Source organism: Anomaloglossus baeobatrachus, unplaced genomic scaffold (assembly GCF_048569485.1).
Source record: "Anomaloglossus baeobatrachus isolate aAnoBae1 unplaced genomic scaffold, aAnoBae1.hap1 Scaffold_545, whole genome shotgun sequence".
Taxonomy (NCBI): domain Eukaryota; kingdom Metazoa; phylum Chordata; class Amphibia; order Anura; family Aromobatidae; genus Anomaloglossus; species Anomaloglossus baeobatrachus.
In genome coordinates, this window is record NW_027444829.1 from 48,099 (window position 1) to 61,237 (window position 13,139).

Below are 13,139 nucleotides of genomic sequence, written 5' to 3' on the forward strand. Positions count from 1 at the left end.
AGAAGAATGGTGCGTTTTGCAGCCGCCGCCCACTGCAATGAATCTGAATAACTCCTCCTTTAGGGCGCAAGCAACTCCCCTCCCCCTTGCAGTCTTTCCAATTCACGATACAAAAAGACGGACAGGACAGGTTGCCTGACTTTCCGTCACTGCCACCCTTTGCCATCCTTACCCGTAGAAAGCCCTTTCATCATCCCCAAACCCTAATCTTTTCCCTTTCCTTCCCAGCCCCCAAACCCTGCCCTCTGTACCTTTCTCACCACCCGCTTCCCTTCTCCTGTCATCCCCCTACCACCCGGGAAAAAAAGAGATTGCCCCCTCCTTCCACTAGCCCACCCTCCCACCCAAAGAACAACTTCTTCTGCGCAGCTTGTTTTCTAGGCAGCAGCGCTATTGTGATGTCATCGGGGGGCATTGTGACAAGCCGCCAGTGTTCCGTCTCTTCATGTTGTGCACAGTTCAAACGGAAAATACATCAACAGGCAGACTACAGAAAAGCTTACTATCAAAGGTTAGAGGGGGGCTTTCTCAGAGGGCTTTTTACAGTTTTTCTATTCCCAATTAGCCGTTTAAGTGTACTTATTGAAAGTAGTAATTCTTTCATAGGCCGCCCTTTCTTAGTATTTGACGTTCCTTATATTGCGGTATGAGGCTTCGCAGTAGGTTGCAAACATTCATCACCCATGACTGTCCCCAATTGAGCTCAGAAGCTCAATGTCTATCATGACCTCTCTTTTAGAATGTCCAAGAGCAAGCAAACTATTCCTCCAGGAGAGGGCGCCAACAGACTACTAAAGAGATCATCATTACTCAAAGAAAACCCCAAAAACCAATGCATGATAGGAATAAACAGGTAACTTTCTTTGGAGTGGAAGCGGAGAGATCGCACCAGATGCCAATTCTAGATGTTATCACACCTGTGGTCACTGCAGCAGCAGGTGAATCCACTTTGTCCAAAAGGGATCTATTCCATTCAATTGCAAATGATCTAGATAAGACAGAGAACTGCAGCACGGGGACATAGCCGAGTTGGTCAGGTTGAGTGGTGATGAGTTTGCTATTTGGATGAATAAAGAAAGTCAAAAGTGTGAAAGATAAAAAACAAAAGGAGGAAGTGTGAAAAGTGAATGGGCCAAATTGAGGTGCATATGAAGACGTATGCTTTCTTCCAATTCATTAAATCGGGCTAATATGAATCAGGTGAATTGAGTTCTGCTTTTGGAAACTGGGTTAAGAAGGGGTGCACCGTTCCTGGAGGTACTGCAATACCAGGTCAATGCGTGGAGTGGACAGAGCAAGCTCTTTTTCCATCTCCCTGTTCTAAAAATCCATTTAATATATGGTCCCCAGATAGGGGACGTATCAGATATTAAACTGATAAGAACAGATACTACACTTGATCTTAGCCAAAAGGCCGAGAAGCGATAACCAGAATTGGTTTGGGCCTCGAGTGGCACCCTGGCCTATGCCGGACACATCTTAGGGAGAGAGAGCGAGAGGGAGACAAACCCACGCCTACACAAGACATTTTGTCACCCAAGCCAACCCTTGAAAAGGCTGCTTTGCAGAGCCAAAACAAGAAGAATGGTGCGTTTTGCAGCCGCCGCCCACTGCAATGAATCTGAATAACTCCTCCTTTAGGGCGCAAGCAACTCCCCTCCCCCTTGCAGTCTTTCCAATTCACGATACAAAAAGACGGACAGGACAGGTTGCCTGACTTTCCGTCACTGCCACCCTTTGCCATCCTTACCCGTAGAAAGCCCTTTCATCATCCCCAAACCCTAATCTTTTCCCTTTCCTTCCCAGCCCCCAAACCCTGCCCTCTGTACCTTTCTCACCACCCGCTTCCCTTCTCCTGTCATCCCCCTACCACCCGGGAAAAAAAGAGATTGCCCCCTCCTTCCACTAGCCCACCCTCCCACCCAAAGAACAACTTCTTCTGCGCAGCTTGTTTTCTAGGCAGCAGCGCTATTGTGATGTCATCGGGGGGCATTGTGACAAGCCGCCAGTGTTCCGTCTCTTCATGTTGTGCACAGTTCAAACGGAAAATACATCAACAGGCAGACTACAGAAAAGCTTACTATCAAAGGTTAGAGGGGGGCTTTCTCAGAGGGCTTTTTACAGTTTTTCTATTCCCAATTAGCCGTTTAAGTGTACTTATTGAAAGTAGTAATTCTTTCATAGGCCGCCCTTTCTTAGTATTTGACGTTCCTTATATTGCGGTATGAGGCTTCGCAGTAGGTTGCAAACATTCATCACCCATGACTGTCCCCAATTGAGCTCAGAAGCTCAATGTCTATCATGACCTCTCTTTTAGAATGTCCAAGAGCAAGCAAACTATTCCTCCAGGAGAGGGCGCCAACAGACTACTAAAGAGATCATCATTACTCAAAGAAAACCCCAAAAACCAATGCATGATAGGAATAAACAGGTAACTTTCTTTGGAGTGGAAGCGGAGAGATCGCACCAGATGCCAATTCTAGATGTTATCACACCTGTGGTCACTGCAGCAGCAGGTGAATCCACTTTGTCCAAAAGGGATCTATTCCATTCAATTGCAAATGATCTAGATAAGACAGAGAACTGCAGCACGGGGACATAGCCGAGTTGGTCAGGTTGAGTGGTGATGAGTTTGCTATTTGGATGAATAAAGAAAGTCAAAAGTGTGAAAGATAAAAAACAAAAGGAGGAAGTGTGAAAAGTGAATGGGCCAAATTGAGGTGCATATGAAGACGTATGCTTTCTTCCAATTCATTAAATCGGGCTAATATGAATCAGGTGAATTGAGTTCTGCTTTTGGAAACTGGGTTAAGAAGGGGTGCACCGTTCCTGGAGGTACTGCAATACCAGGTCAATGCGTGGAGTGGACAGAGCAAGCTCTTTTTCCATCTCCCTGTTCTAAAAATCCATTTAATATATGGTCCCCAGATAGGGGACGTATCAGATATTAAACTGATAAGAACAGATACTACACTTGATCTTAGCCAAAAGGCCGAGAAGCGATAACCAGAATTGGTTTGGGCCTCGAGTGGCACCCTGGCCTATGCCGGACACATCTTAGGGAGAGAGAGCGAGAGGGAGACAAACCCACGCCTACACAAGACATTTTGTCACCCAAGCCAACCCTTGAAAAGGCTGCTTTGCAGAGCCAAAACAAGAAGAATGGTGCGTTTTGCAGCCGCCGCCCACTGCAATGAATCTGAATAACTCCTCCTTTAGGGCGCAAGCAACTCCCCTCCCCCTTGCAGTCTTTCCAATTCACGATACAAAAAGACGGACAGGACAGGTTGCCTGACTTTCCGTCACTGCCACCCTTTGCCATCCTTACCCGTAGAAAGCCCTTTCATCATCCCCAAACCCTAATCTTTTCCCTTTCCTTCCCAGCCCCCAAACCCTGCCCTCTGTACCTTTCTCACCACCCGCTTCCCTTCTCCTGTCATCCCCCTACCACCCGGGAAAAAAAGAGATTGCCCCCTCCTTCCACTAGCCCACCCTCCCACCCAAAGAACAACTTCTTCTGCGCAGCTTGTTTTCTAGGCAGCAGCGCTATTGTGATGTCATCGGGGGGCATTGTGACAAGCCGCCAGTGTTCCGTCTCTTCATGTTGTGCACAGTTCAAACGGAAAATACATCAACAGGCAGACTACAGAAAAGCTTACTATCAAAGGTTAGAGGGGGGCTTTCTCAGAGGGCTTTTTACAGTTTTTCTATTCCCAATTAGCCGTTTAAGTGTACTTATTGAAAGTAGTAATTCTTTCATAGGCCGCCCTTTCTTAGTATTTGACGTTCCTTATATTGCGGTATGAGGCTTCGCAGTAGGTTGCAAACATTCATCACCCATGACTGTCCCCAATTGAGCTCAGAAGCTCAATGTCTATCATGACCTCTCTTTTAGAATGTCCAAGAGCAAGCAAACTATTCCTCCAGGAGAGGGCGCCAACAGACTACTAAAGAGATCATCATTACTCAAAGAAAACCCCAAAAACCAATGCATGATAGGAATAAACAGGTAACTTTCTTTGGAGTGGAAGCGGAGAGATCGCACCAGATGCCAATTCTAGATGTTATCACACCTGTGGTCACTGCAGCAGCAGGTGAATCCACTTTGTCCAAAAGGGATCTATTCCATTCAATTGCAAATGATCTAGATAAGACAGAGAACTGCAGCACGGGGACATAGCCGAGTTGGTCAGGTTGAGTGGTGATGAGTTTGCTATTTGGATGAATAAAGAAAGTCAAAAGTGTGAAAGATAAAAAACAAAAGGAGGAAGTGTGAAAAGTGAATGGGCCAAATTGAGGTGCATATGAAGACGTATGCTTTCTTCCAATTCATTAAATCGGGCTAATATGAATCAGGTGAATTGAGTTCTGCTTTTGGAAACTGGGTTAAGAAGGGGTGCACCGTTCCTGGAGGTACTGCAATACCAGGTCAATGCGTGGAGTGGACAGAGCAAGCTCTTTTTCCATCTCCCTGTTCTAAAAATCCATTTAATATATGGTCCCCAGATAGGGGACGTATCAGATATTAAACTGATAAGAACAGATACTACACTTGATCTTAGCCAAAAGGCCGAGAAGCGATAACCAGAATTGGTTTGGGCCTCGAGTGGCACCCTGGCCTATGCCGGACACATCTTAGGGAGAGAGAGCGAGAGGGAGACAAACCCACGCCTACACAAGACATTTTGTCACCCAAGCCAACCCTTGAAAAGGCTGCTTTGCAGAGCCAAAACAAGAAGAATGGTGCGTTTTGCAGCCGCCGCCCACTGCAATGAATCTGAATAACTCCTCCTTTAGGGCGCAAGCAACTCCCCTCCCCCTTGCAGTCTTTCCAATTCACGATACAAAAAGACGGACAGGACAGGTTGCCTGACTTTCCGTCACTGCCACCCTTTGCCATCCTTACCCGTAGAAAGCCCTTTCATCATCCCCAAACCCTAATCTTTTCCCTTTCCTTCCCAGCCCCCAAACCCTGCCCTCTGTACCTTTCTCACCACCCGCTTCCCTTCTCCTGTCATCCCCCTACCACCCGGGAAAAAAAGAGATTGCCCCCTCCTTCCACTAGCCCACCCTCCCACCCAAAGAACAACTTCTTCTGCGCAGCTTGTTTTCTAGGCAGCAGCGCTATTGTGATGTCATCGGGGGGCATTGTGACAAGCCGCCAGTGTTCCGTCTCTTCATGTTGTGCACAGTTCAAACGGAAAATACATCAACAGGCAGACTACAGAAAAGCTTACTATCAAAGGTTAGAGGGGGGCTTTCTCAGAGGGCTTTTTACAGTTTTTCTATTCCCAATTAGCCGTTTAAGTGTACTTATTGAAAGTAGTAATTCTTTCATAGGCCGCCCTTTCTTAGTATTTGACGTTCCTTATATTGCGGTATGAGGCTTCGCAGTAGGTTGCAAACATTCATCACCCATGACTGTCCCCAATTGAGCTCAGAAGCTCAATGTCTATCATGACCTCTCTTTTAGAATGTCCAAGAGCAAGCAAACTATTCCTCCAGGAGAGGGCGCCAACAGACTACTAAAGAGATCATCATTACTCAAAGAAAACCCCAAAAACCAATGCATGATAGGAATAAACAGGTAACTTTCTTTGGAGTGGAAGCGGAGAGATCGCACCAGATGCCAATTCTAGATGTTATCACACCTGTGGTCACTGCAGCAGCAGGTGAATCCACTTTGTCCAAAAGGGATCTATTCCATTCAATTGCAAATGATCTAGATAAGACAGAGAACTGCAGCACGGGGACATAGCCGAGTTGGTCAGGTTGAGTGGTGATGAGTTTGCTATTTGGATGAATAAAGAAAGTCAAAAGTGTGAAAGATAAAAAACAAAAGGAGGAAGTGTGAAAAGTGAATGGGCCAAATTGAGGTGCATATGAAGACGTATGCTTTCTTCCAATTCATTAAATCGGGCTAATATGAATCAGGTGAATTGAGTTCTGCTTTTGGAAACTGGGTTAAGAAGGGGTGCACCGTTCCTGGAGGTACTGCAATACCAGGTCAATGCGTGGAGTGGACAGAGCAAGCTCTTTTTCCATCTCCCTGTTCTAAAAATCCATTTAATATATGGTCCCCAGATAGGGGACGTATCAGATATTAAACTGATAAGAACAGATACTACACTTGATCTTAGCCAAAAGGCCGAGAAGCGATAACCAGAATTGGTTTGGGCCTCGAGTGGCACCCTGGCCTATGCCGGACACATCTTAGGGAGAGAGAGCGAGAGGGAGACAAACCCACGCCTACACAAGACATTTTGTCACCCAAGCCAACCCTTGAAAAGGCTGCTTTGCAGAGTCAAAACAAGAAGAATGGTGCGTTTTGCAGCCGCCGCCCACTGCAATGAATCTGAATAACTCCTCCTTTAGGGCGCAAGCAACTCCCCTCCCCCTTGCAGTCTTTCCAATTCACGATACAAAAAGACGGACAGGACAGGTTGCCTGACTTTCCGTCACTGCCACCCTTTGCCATCCTTACCCGTAGAAAGCCCTTTCATCATCCCCAAACCCTAATCTTTTCCCTTTCCTTCCCAGCCCCCAAACCCTGCCCTCTGTACCTTTCTCACCACCCGCTTCCCTTCTCCTGTCATCCCCCTACCACCCGGGAAAAAAAGAGATTGCCCCCTCCTTCCACTAGCCCACCCTCCCACCCAAAGAACAACTTCTTCTGCGCAGCTTGTTTTCTAGGCAGCAGCGCTATTGTGATGTCATCGGGGGGCATTGTGACAAGCCGCCAGTGTTCCGTCTCTTCATGTTGTGCACAGTTCAAACGGAAAATACATCAACAGGCAGACTACAGAAAAGCTTACTATCAAAGGTTAGAGGGGGGCTTTCTCAGAGGGCTTTTTACAGTTTTTCTATTCCCAATTAGCCGTTTAAGTGTACTTATTGAAAGTAGTAATTCTTTCATAGGCCGCCCTTTCTTAGTATTTGACGTTCCTTATATTGCGGTATGAGGCTTCGCAGTAGGTTGCAAACATTCATCACCCATGACTGTCCCCAATTGAGCTCAGAAGCTCAATGTCTATCATGACCTCTCTTTTAGAATGTCCAAGAGCAAGCAAACTATTCCTCCAGGAGAGGGCGCCAACAGACTACTAAAGAGATCATCATTACTCAAAGAAAACCCCAAAAACCAATGCATGATAGGAATAAACAGGTAACTTTCTTTGGAGTGGAAGCGGAGAGATCGCACCAGATGCCAATTCTAGATGTTATCACACCTGTGGTCACTGCAGCAGCAGGTGAATCCACTTTGTCCAAAAGGGATCTATTCCATTCAATTGCAAATGATCTAGATAAGACAGAGAACTGCAGCACGGGGACATAGCCGAGTTGGTCAGGTTGAGTGGTGATGAGTTTGCTATTTGGATGAATAAAGAAAGTCAAAAGTGTGAAAGATAAAAAACAAAAGGAGGAAGTGTGAAAAGTGAATGGGCCAAATTGAGGTGCATATGAAGACGTATGCTTTCTTCCAATTCATTAAATCGGGCTAATATGAATCAGGTGAATTGAGTTCTGCTTTTGGAAACTGGGTTAAGAAGGGGTGCACCGTTCCTGGAGGTACTGCAATACCAGGTCAATGCGTGGAGTGGACAGAGCAAGCTCTTTTTCCATCTCCCTGTTCTAAAAATCCATTTAATATATGGTCCCCAGATAGGGGACGTATCAGATATTAAACTGATAAGAACAGATACTACACTTGATCTTAGCCAAAAGGCCGAGAAGCGATAACCAGAATTGGTTTGGGCCTCGAGTGGCACCCTGGCCTATGCCGGACACATCTTAGGGAGAGAGAGCGAGAGGGAGACAAACCCACGCCTACACAAGACATTTTGTCACCCAAGCCAACCCTTGAAAAGGCTGCTTTGCAGAGCCAAAACAAGAAGAATGGTGCGTTTTGCAGCCGCCGCCCACTGCAATGAATCTGAATAACTCCTCCTTTAGGGCGCAAGCAACTCCCCTCCCCCTTGCAGTCTTTCCAATTCACGATACAAAAAGACGGACAGGACAGGTTGCCTGACTTTCCGTCACTGCCACCCTTTGCCATCCTTACCCGTAGAAAGCCCTTTCATCATCCCCAAACCCTAATCTTTTCCCTTTCCTTCCCAGCCCCCAAACCCTGCCCTCTGTACCTTTCTCACCACCCGCTTCCCTTCTCCTGTCATCCCCCTACCACCCGGGAAAAAAAGAGATTGCCCCCTCCTTCCACTAGCCCACCCTCCCACCCAAAGAACAACTTCTTCTGCGCAGCTTGTTTTCTAGGCAGCAGCGCTATTGTGATGTCATCGGGGGGCATTGTGACAAGCCGCCAGTGTTCCGTCTCTTCATGTTGTGCACAGTTCAAACGGAAAATACATCAACAGGCAGACTACAGAAAAGCTTACTATCAAAGGTTAGAGGGGGGCTTTCTCAGAGGGCTTTTTACAGTTTTTCTATTCCCAATTAGCCGTTTAAGTGTACTTATTGAAAGTAGTAATTCTTTCATAGGCCGCCCTTTCTTAGTATTTGACGTTCCTTATATTGCGGTATGAGGCTTCGCAGTAGGTTGCAAACATTCATCACCCATGACTGTCCCCAATTGAGCTCAGAAGCTCAATGTCTATCATGACCTCTCTTTTAGAATGTCCAAGAGCAAGCAAACTATTCCTCCAGGAGAGGGCGCCAACAGACTACTAAAGAGATCATCATTACTCAAAGAAAACCCCAAAAACCAATGCATGATAGGAATAAACAGGTAACTTTCTTTGGAGTGGAAGCGGAGAGATCGCACCAGATGCCAATTCTAGATGTTATCACACCTGTGGTCACTGCAGCAGCAGGTGAATCCACTTTGTCCAAAAGGGATCTATTCCATTCAATTGCAAATGATCTAGATAAGACAGAGAACTGCAGCACGGGGACATAGCCGAGTTGGTCAGGTTGAGTGGTGATGAGTTTGCTATTTGGATGAATAAAGAAAGTCAAAAGTGTGAAAGATAAAAAACAAAAGGAGGAAGTGTGAAAAGTGAATGGGCCAAATTGAGGTGCATATGAAGACGTATGCTTTCTTCCAATTCATTAAATCGGGCTAATATGAATCAGGTGAATTGAGTTCTGCTTTTGGAAACTGGGTTAAGAAGGGGTGCACCGTTCCTGGAGGTACTGCAATACCAGGTCAATGCGTGGAGTGGACAGAGCAAGCTCTTTTTCCATCTCCCTGTTCTAAAAATCCATTTAATATATGGTCCCCAGATAGGGGACGTATCAGATATTAAACTGATAAGAACAGATACTACACTTGATCTTAGCCAAAAGGCCGAGAAGCGATAACCAGAATTGGTTTGGGCCTCGAGTGGCACCCTGGCCTATGCCGGACACATCTTAGGGAGAGAGAGCGAGAGGGAGACAAACCCACGCCTACACAAGACATTTTGTCACCCAAGCCAACCCTTGAAAAGGCTGCTTTGCAGAGCCAAAACAAGAAGAATGGTGCGTTTTGCAGCCGCCGCCCACTGCAATGAATCTGAATAACTCCTCCTTTAGGGCGCAAGCAACTCCCCTCCCCCTTGCAGTCTTTCCAATTCACGATACAAAAAGACGGACAGGACAGGTTGCCTGACTTTCCGTCACTGCCACCCTTTGCCATCCTTACCCGTAGAAAGCCCTTTCATCATCCCCAAACCCTAATCTTTTCCCTTTCCTTCCCAGCCCCCAAACCCTGCCCTCTGTACCTTTCTCACCACCCGCTTCCCTTCTCCTGTCATCCCCCTACCACCCGGGAAAAAAAGAGATTGCCCCCTCCTTCCACTAGCCCACCCTCCCACCCAAAGAACAACTTCTTCTGCGCAGCTTGTTTTCTAGGCAGCAGCGCTATTGTGATGTCATCGGGGGGCATTGTGACAAGCCGCCAGTGTTCCGTCTCTTCATGTTGTGCACAGTTCAAACGGAAAATACATCAACAGGCAGACTACAGAAAAGCTTACTATCAAAGGTTAGAGGGGGGCTTTCTCAGAGGGCTTTTTACAGTTTTTCTATTCCCAATTAGCCGTTTAAGTGTACTTATTGAAAGTAGTAATTCTTTCATAGGCCGCCCTTTCTTAGTATTTGACGTTCCTTATATTGCGGTATGAGGCTTCGCAGTAGGTTGCAAACATTCATCACCCATGACTGTCCCCAATTGAGCTCAGAAGCTCAATGTCTATCATGACCTCTCTTTTAGAATGTCCAAGAGCAAGCAAACTATTCCTCCAGGAGAGGGCGCCAACAGACTACTAAAGAGATCATCATTACTCAAAGAAAACCCCAAAAACCAATGCATGATAGGAATAAACAGGTAACTTTCTTTGGAGTGGAAGCGGAGAGATCGCACCAGATGCCAATTCTAGATGTTATCACACCTGTGGTCACTGCAGCAGCAGGTGAATCCACTTTGTCCAAAAGGGATCTATTCCATTCAATTGCAAATGATCTAGATAAGACAGAGAACTGCAGCACGGGGACATAGCCGAGTTGGTCAGGTTGAGTGGTGATGAGTTTGCTATTTGGATGAATAAAGAAAGTCAAAAGTGTGAAAGATAAAAAACAAAAGGAGGAAGTGTGAAAAGTGAATGGGCCAAATTGAGGTGCATATGAAGACGTATGCTTTCTTCCAATTCATTAAATCGGGCTAATATGAATCAGGTGAATTGAGTTCTGCTTTTGGAAACTGGGTTAAGAAGGGGTGCACCGTTCCTGGAGGTACTGCAATACCAGGTCAATGCGTGGAGTGGACAGAGCAAGCTCTTTTTCCATCTCCCTGTTCTAAAAATCCATTTAATATATGGTCCCCAGATAGGGGACGTATCAGATATTAAACTGATAAGAACAGATACTACACTTGATCTTAGCCAAAAGGCCGAGAAGCGATAACCAGAATTGGTTTGGGCCTCGAGTGGCACCCTGGCCTATGCCGGACACATCTTACTGAGAGAGAGCGAGAGGGAGACAAACCCACGCCTACACAAGACATTTTGTCACCCAAGCCAACCCTTGAAAAGGCTGCTTTGCAGAGCCAAAACAAGAAGAATGGTGCGTTTTGCAGCCGCCGCCCACTGCAATGAATCTGAATAACTCCTCCTTTAGGGCGCAAGCAACTCCCCTCCCCCTTGCAGTCTTTCCAATTCACGATACAAAAAGACGGACAGGACAGGTTGCCTGACTTTCCGTCACTGCCACCCTTTGCCATCCTTACCCGTAGAAAGCCCTTTCATCATCCCCAAACCCTAATCTTTTCCCTTTCCTTCCCAGCCCCCAAACCCTGCCCTCTGTACCTTTCTCACCACCCGCTTCCCTTCTCCTGTCATCCCCCTACCACCCGGGAAAAAAAGAGATTGCCCCCTCCTTCCACTAGCCCACCCTCCCACCCAAAGAACAACTTCTTCTGCGCAGCTTGTTTTCTAGGCAGCAGCGCTATTGTGATGTCATCGGGGGGCATTGTGACAAGCCGCCAGTGTTCCGTCTCTTCATGTTGTGCACAGTTCAAACGGAAAATACATCAACAGGCAGACTACAGAAAAGCTTACTATCAAAGGTTAGAGGGGGGCTTTCTCAGAGGGCTTTTTACAGTTTTTCTATTCCCAATTAGCCGTTTAAGTGTACTTATTGAAAGTAGTAATTCTTTCATAGGCCGCCCTTTCTTAGTATTTGACGTTCCTTATATTGCGGTATGAGGCTTCGCAGTAGGTTGCAAACATTCATCACCCATGACTGTCCCCAATTGAGCTCAGAAGCTCAATGTCTATCATGACCTCTCTTTTAGAATGTCCAAGAGCAAGCAAACTATTCCTCCAGGAGAGGGCGCCAACAGACTACTAAAGAGATCATCATTACTCAAAGAAAACCCCAAAAACCAATGCATGATAGGAATAAACAGGTAACTTTCTTTGGAGTGGAAGCGGAGAGATCGCACCAGATGCCAATTCTAGATGTTATCACACCTGTGGTCACTGCAGCAGCAGGTGAATCCACTTTGTCCAAAAGGGATCTATTCCATTCAATTGCAAATGATCTAGATAAGACAGAGAACTGCAGCACGGGGACATAGCCGAGTTGGTCAGGTTGAGTGGTGATGAGTTTGCTATTTGGATGAATAAAGAAAGTCAAAAGTGTGAAAGATAAAAAACAAAAGGAGGAAGTGTGAAAAGTGAATGGGCCAAATTGAGGTGCATATGAAGACGTATGCTTTCTTCCAATTCATTAAATCGGGCTAATATGAATCAGGTGAATTGAGTTCTGCTTTTGGAAACTGGGTTAAGAAGGGGTGCACCGTTCCTGGAGGTACTGCAATACCAGGTCAATGCGTGGAGTGGACAGAGCAAGCTCTTTTTCCATCTCCCTGTTCTAAAAATCCATTTAATATATGGTCCCCAGATAGGGGACGTATCAGATATTAAACTGATAAGAACAGATACTACACTTGATCTTAGCCAAAAGGCCGAGAAGCGATAACCAGAATTGGTTTGGGCCTCGAGTGGCACCCTGGCCTATGCCGGACACATCTTAGGGAGAGAGAGCGAGAGGGAGACAAACCCACGCCTACACAAGACATTTTGTCACCCAAGCCAACCCTTGAAAAGGCTGCTTTGCAGAGCCAAAACAAGAAGAATGGTGCGTTTTGCAGCCGCCGCCCACTGCAATGAATCTGAATAACTCCTCCTTTAGGGCGCAAGCAACTCCCCTCCCCCTTGCAGTCTTTCCAATTCACGATACAAAAAGACGGACAGGACAGGTTGCCTGACTTTCCGTCACTGCCACCCTTTGCCATCCTTACCCGTAGAAAGCCCTTTCATCATCCCCAAACCCTAATCTTTTCCCTTTCCTTCCCAGCCCCCAAACCCTGCCCTCTGTACCTTTCTCACCACCCGCTTCCCTTCTCCTGTCATCCCCCTACCACCCGGGAAAAAAAGAGATTGCCCCCTCCTTCCACTAGCCCACCCTCCCACCCAAAGAACAACTTCTTCTGCGCAGCTTGTTTTCTAGGCAGCAGCGCTATTGTGATGTCATCGGGGGGCATTGTGACAAGCCGCCAGTGTTCCGTCTCTTCATGTTGTGCACAGTTCAAACGGAAAATACATCAACAGGCAGACTACAGAAAAGCTTACTATCAAAGGTTA

General features: G+C 46.5%; 8 non-coding genes across 8 annotated transcripts; all 8 read right to left on the bottom strand.

Annotated features, from left to right (window-relative positions):
- Nucleotides 1-1,235: 1,235 nt before the first annotated feature.
- Nucleotides 1,236-1,426, bottom strand: LOC142283748 (U2 spliceosomal RNA). The gene has a single exon (XR_012745348.1). It is a non-coding gene; the product is annotated as a U2 spliceosomal RNA (small nuclear RNA).
- A 1,387-nt stretch (nucleotides 1,427-2,813) lies between these two features.
- Nucleotides 2,814-3,004, bottom strand: LOC142283749 (U2 spliceosomal RNA). Its single transcript, XR_012745349.1, has one exon. It is a non-coding gene; the product is annotated as a U2 spliceosomal RNA (small nuclear RNA).
- Nucleotides 3,005-4,391: 1,387 nt separating this feature from the next.
- Nucleotides 4,392-4,582, bottom strand: LOC142283750 (U2 spliceosomal RNA). Its single transcript, XR_012745350.1, has one exon. It is a non-coding gene; the product is annotated as a U2 spliceosomal RNA (small nuclear RNA).
- Nucleotides 4,583-5,969: 1,387 nt separating this feature from the next.
- Nucleotides 5,970-6,160, bottom strand: LOC142283751 (U2 spliceosomal RNA). Its single transcript, XR_012745351.1, has one exon. It is a non-coding gene; the product is annotated as a U2 spliceosomal RNA (small nuclear RNA).
- A 1,387-nt stretch (nucleotides 6,161-7,547) lies between these two features.
- LOC142283753 (U2 spliceosomal RNA) lies at nucleotides 7,548-7,738 on the bottom strand. Its single transcript, XR_012745352.1, has one exon. It is a non-coding gene; the product is annotated as a U2 spliceosomal RNA (small nuclear RNA).
- A 1,387-nt stretch (nucleotides 7,739-9,125) lies between these two features.
- On the bottom strand, nucleotides 9,126-9,316 carry LOC142283754 (U2 spliceosomal RNA). Its single transcript, XR_012745353.1, has one exon. It is a non-coding gene; the product is annotated as a U2 spliceosomal RNA (small nuclear RNA).
- A 1,387-nt stretch (nucleotides 9,317-10,703) lies between these two features.
- On the bottom strand, nucleotides 10,704-10,894 carry LOC142283755 (U2 spliceosomal RNA). The gene has a single exon (XR_012745354.1). It is a non-coding gene; the product is annotated as a U2 spliceosomal RNA (small nuclear RNA).
- A 1,387-nt stretch (nucleotides 10,895-12,281) lies between these two features.
- On the bottom strand, nucleotides 12,282-12,472 carry LOC142283756 (U2 spliceosomal RNA). The gene has a single exon (XR_012745355.1). It is a non-coding gene; the product is annotated as a U2 spliceosomal RNA (small nuclear RNA).
- Between the last annotated feature and the right edge of the window lie 667 nt (nucleotides 12,473-13,139).